A 6,000-nucleotide genomic window follows, 5' to 3' on the forward strand; every position below is an offset into this window, starting at 1 on the left:
TCCTCTGAGCTGTGCTGATGAGCTCTAACAGAGCGAAACAGTTGCTGTCCACAGACTTGAGTACAATGTAATATAAAAATATATAAATTCGACGGGGTTCGCGTACCGGGCAGGTCAAGAACAAAGAGTCGTACAACTCCCTGGTCAAGAACCGCCTTTCCGCTTCCGTGGGACGCCACCACCCCATGATCAGGCGTCAGATGCGGCTCCTAAACGGTGGGGCAGGATAGATCAGATCCACTAACCAGAGGCCAAAGGCCTCGATCCCATTTGCCACATCCATGTATTACTCATGCCAGGCCACGAGTTTCCAATTAACTGTGGCTCGCAGCAGGTTGGAAAAATCCTTTTACATTACATGACACAAATATACGGAATGCGTCACGTAAACTAGCGCCAGACATATTTTTCTCTGTACCTTTTCTTTCCCGTCTTTCCGCTTTCTACGCTTCGCTCACTCTTTCTTTTCGCTTCCAATCTTTTCCGTTTGCCATTCCTCGGCGATAGTGTTTTACATCGACCATCGACATCGACCATGACGGCCACAATGCCCAACCATACCACAACGAACTGATCGGCTACATCATGGTATTGCAAAAAAAATCCATCTGTTTGAATAACATGCATGATGAGCTAGGCAAAAAAGCATAGCGTAGGGCTCTGAGCAGAAGAAAGAAACTTTCTCTTTGCATTCGAGAGTAATACGACACCCATCTACGACCGTGATAAACTAGGCAAAAAAGCATAGGGATGTTATAATTTTTTCATTTCTCCTATTTTTTTAAGAGAGCATGTCTGAGAAAACCAGAAACGTTGTGCAAGTCGATCTCTCAGATTTCGCGTAAATTTTGCAGGTAGGTTTGCTTTGGGGTGTAGATCGACATTCCAAAGCCCGAGCAAAACCTTTTAGAGGGAACCATGAAATTGGCATACTCCTCTATTATTGGCCCAATATTGACACGATTTATGGGTCTACAAACGAGCCACGGCCCAGCGTACAGGAATACGCTACGAAGAAAACTCCATCCAGCAAACACTTCCTCACCTTAGAAGCATTCTTGGCCCAGCACCACTTAACCACGCCAGCCTCCCAGAAGACGAGGGCAATCATCCCTTGACGCCACAAATGATTGTCTTGAAAATAGCCAAATTAAGACCGCTGATAAAACAGCGAGCTACGTTCTCAATTAGCAAACACTATACAACTCTTCCGCCAAGAAGAACTTGAGGAGGCAACAGTAACCTGCTTATCGTCCCTGCAGCTGCTTCTGCACATTCTACCAAATTGGTGACACATGCTGGCGCAGTTCTCTGGAATTCACTCCATGCGGATATTCGAGGCGTCACCAAACTGGCCGCCTTCACGTCAAGCGCTTTGCAACACATTCTCGCCTGCTTTTAGCTTTACGCCCATGTTTCTGTAGCTGTGCTGGAACTGCTCTATTTCGCCGCCACTATTTACTATTAGCCATGTCTCCTCCTTGGTGCATCTGCGCCTTTGATCCTAGAGGGTGGTGGCGATCCCAGGGCGGATGCGGAAAACTCGGCGAACCGTGAAATTTTTTATTTTTTATTTTATGTCCCCTGCGATCTCCTTGTTTTGGTTTCTCCACTATAAATCAAAGAACACTACTACTACTACTACACCGGCAGATATTAGAACATCTCTTCTAGCACTGAGGACATGTCCACCATCCTCCTTTTAGGGTTTTCTTGAAATAAACAATTTTGAATTTTTCCACTCCACCATTCTGAAATCCGTCCAAACTCAAACCTGCGCAGGAAAGCTCGCCCCTCCGCGACGTCTAGTCAGCAAATTCTACTCGAACACCACACTCCCAACGCTGCAGAACAAGGTGTATTTTTGACCCTGACAAGGAAAAGCAGCGGCGACCACTTGTCACTCCAAACGACAAGCTTCTCCTTGTGCCACCAACATTTTTCGGTGCAACAGTGGATGCAAAAGTGACTGAATTTTTGCGTGTAGTTTTTGGATTTTACTGCAAGAGGAATGATGAAATCACGTCGGGAGCAGTAACCCCTGCTTGATGTCGGCGAAACTGTCAAAGTCCTCCATACAGACGGATCCTGCCAGCTTGGTGTTGATCACAGCCGCTCGCAGTCGCAGCGGCCAGGTTTTTTCGGCCACTCGGTCTTGAATCATGACAACCTCGAACAGATCGAGATACGAGGCCATCCTGCCTGCTCCGCCGGGCCTGTCGCCGTCGTCGTCGTCGAACCGAGACTCGCCGCCCCGCTCGCCTTTAAACGTGCGACCGTCACACTCTTGCCCACTCCGCTCCTGTTCGGCGCTCTTCAATTCTAGCTCCCGCTGCACCTGGTGGCGTTGTTCCTGAACGCGAGCTTCGCGCTCTGGGCCTCCTGACGTTCCCATTGCTCCAGACGCCCTTCCACAAACGCAGCAAATCGTCGGCCGATTTACCATAGACTTTGCCCATGGCGATAAAATCCGGCTCGCGGATCGCAACAGCAGACTGGACAACTTCCAATTCTGCTGCGACTGGCTCCAATTTGGAGTTCCCTCCGGATCCCCCATCCCAGGCTGTACGCTGGCGTGGTCGCCAAATGTTTGGGAACGGCTACAGCAACTTCACAACGCCATCGACCATTATCTTTCCCAAACCAAAAGTTTATTTATTTATTTCCGAAACACAAATTTATGTAAATGGTAAAACATGGAAAAACCTCCAGTCAAGTACGCGCTGGTACACCAGTACATGTACAGAACTGCCTTGCGTACCGCGTACATTATTATGCATGACAAAATGCAATGCATGACATTTAGAAAAGCGATCCTGTCAGCTTTTCTATGGGGCTGTAAAGTGATGACGTCATAGTTCCTTCGATATGCATAGCAACGATCCCACTGGGGACAAACAAAAGTAGCGTCGTCTCCACCGAACCAGTTGTCAGTGGCAACGTATAGGAATCGTGTACATTTCTTCGTTTCTTCTTTGCTGTTTTCAGTGAGTGTTTTGTTTTCTCTTTGTCCTTGATCTCGACGGCGGTGTCGTGCTCATTACCTTACTGAGACGTCTCTTGTGACTGTAGCCAGTGTCACGGAGGATTTTATTGGCGTGACGAGGTAGATCGCCGAGATCGAGCGTCAAAAACGCTCTGCATTAGTAGCTCCTGTAGAATGTCTTCTGGGATGGCGTATCCATGGTCAACAAAGCCAAGGTGCAAGACAGCATAAGAGATCGTGTAAACGATGTGAACTCCAAAAGGTAAGCTCCTGAACAAGTGGAAAGATTTGTGCATTTACAAACTCTCTCTTCATCCATCGATTACCGCAATGCATTGCATTTTGTCTTCACAGATAATCTGGACAAATGCAATCAATCGTGCTTGGGACCCATCCCAATGTCATCGCATGGTTGTGGTGACTAGTGTATACCTGGGAGAGTTTTTCCTCAACTGAGACGGAGTGTAGGTGGATGGATTATGAGAAATGCGAAGATGTGGAGTAAGTTGTGTCGAAGAAATGTGTAATATAATAAAAGTTACTTTACACTCAAACATACACTGTACATGTAACATCATGATAATGATTCCATCTTCATATCTCCGCAACAGGTACGCCATACGCACGGAATACATGATGTGTGTGCACGCGCGCGCTTTTGCGCGCGCGTACATGCACACACTCTCATGCGTGGCCGAGTTGGCCGGATGAACAGACCACGCATTTGCACGAAGTGTCCGTCATATCATTGGAGTGCTGTACTTTATGACTTTATTCCAAAATAGTATGTCTTGCCCCTGTCAAATGGAGTTTGTGTCTATGCTCAGCGGGTATCGGGCCATGACGCCACACTGCAGTCAGCGCTGGAATTAAAATAGCATTTCATGGATTATTTTAACTAATTTCCTTCGCGTTTACTTTGTTGAGCTCGTGGTTTCATTTGTTGAGCTCGTGGTTTCATTTCTGTGTTCTGTTATGATTGGCCTCTGGAAATAATCGAAGTGGATGTCATTTTTGTCATATGTGTGTGCCTTGTGCAACCGGTTCAAGGCTAGATGCACTTCACAATCAGCATGCAATCTCGGCGTCTGGGACATGATAGCGTCTTGGTTGGATGGGTAATCAAGGATGATACTACTCAGCACACCAATGTACATGTCAATGTAATTTTTACTTTTTCAGAGCTGCACTATTTACGTCTTGATGCTTACTTCGGTGCTAGTGTGTTTCCCCCGGAATATTTCTATCATCATGCGTGTTCTTGGGCTGAGCGAGCACATGAACGATTGTGCAGCTAAAACCCTGTGTATCTTTGGTGACACTTTGTTCTGCAATGCATGTACCTTGTAACAGTATGCGCTTGCACTGCTTTGTGTGGCCTGCGTATTTCAGGACTATTCAGTGCATTAGACCCAGTTTGGTTTGGTTGACGGATGATCTCTTGTTGCGTCGCTCTGTGTTTTGTATTCATCAATTTTTGGGCTTGAGAATTGAGCTGGTGTATGGCTCCCAATAAGAAAACATCATTCTGGTGCTCTGTGTTTCGATTATCGACTGTCCGAGCAGTCACGATTCATCACCAGAACGTTCAATACTTTAGTCTCTTCACGTGTTTGTCTTTTTGTGTTTTCGCCGGGGGAATTAGCGGTGATGTTGCACATAGAATGGCAGTGTTGCATCACTGGACGACCCTGCCTCTGCATCTGACTTCATTTCCCCAGGATCTGGTGCAGATACACCAGACAGTCACTTCCTGTAAACACGCAAACAGGAAAAGAAGAGATCCCGCAAATCAGGAAAAACCATTGTGGAAAATATCGAGTAGATCATACACCATTCAATAATCTGGAGTAATTACAGTGAGACAAACACTTCAAATAGTGCTCTCTCTTTCTCCCTCTCTCTCTCTCTCTCCATCCTTCCAAAATACCCTGTAACAATTCCCTAAAATTATTGTATTTTAGATTCTCAGGACATCATTCTGAACAACTTCTTCCATGGGTCTTCAATCACCACGGAGGGCGAGAATATATCTAAGTCATACAGTCTACGGGAGGTGCGAGCTGTCATGGATATATAGGCTGATATTGTGCCAGTGTGAGTGCAGAGACAGAAAGAAGACACTGATTTCTTGAACAACTCACCTACATATAATCGAATCCACAGGGAGTGCTCGTACTTTGATCCACCAGGATGCGAAGAATCTTCAAAGCACTCTCAAACACGGAGTTGTACAGGGGGCAGCCAATTTCACAGCCATTATGAAGGCCCTCGACGACTACAGGAGATTTGTAGAGGAAAGAACAAGGAGTAAAGAGCGACAACAATCGCTTGAAGAAAAAGCAAAGAAAAACTGCTCTCTCTCCTGTCATTTAGATGCTGTTGCCCTTGACAACTGGTTCCATCCAGAGGACGCGACTTTTGTTTGTCTTCAGTGCTCTCCGTTGCTAAGCGTATCGAAGGGGCCTTGACGTCACACTTAACAGCCCCATTATTGTGTTCACATGGCAAGAAAAATGACACCGCTATGCTACGTAAGCTTCTACGTAATGTGCTCGGTATTTCACTTAGGCTACGCAAGTCTCTACGCAAGGTGCTCGGTATTAGATCTACCAACGTGTGGTAGCCGGGTGCTGTGCACGTGCATGGCAGACATTGTGTTGCAGTGCAGTCCGTTTTCCGATATGCATGCGCGAGGAACTTCCTTCTCTAACTGCTTCTTGCATGAGCTGTTTCGGATATTTCGTCTCCTGGCCTGGCTTATTTCGTTTCGGTGCTTCTGAGACCTCCTTTCGCGGAATATTACCAATGACAGGTGAGTTGACCAGTTCCCTTTGATTCATTTGCTTGTGTTGACTCTTTCAGTTACGAAAAGTGTGCTGATTTTGGGTGGAATGCAATAAATATGGAAAACCTGACAGGATCTCTTTTCTAAATTTAGCTTTTCCGCTGCCGAGGCCTCCTTTTATAGAATACTTGATGACAGGTGATCTCTGAGTTGACCGGTTTCCTTT

This window comes from Sycon ciliatum, chromosome 12 (assembly GCF_964019385.1).
Source record: "Sycon ciliatum chromosome 12, ocSycCili1.1, whole genome shotgun sequence".
Classification (NCBI taxonomy): domain Eukaryota; kingdom Metazoa; phylum Porifera; class Calcarea; order Leucosolenida; family Sycettidae; genus Sycon; species Sycon ciliatum.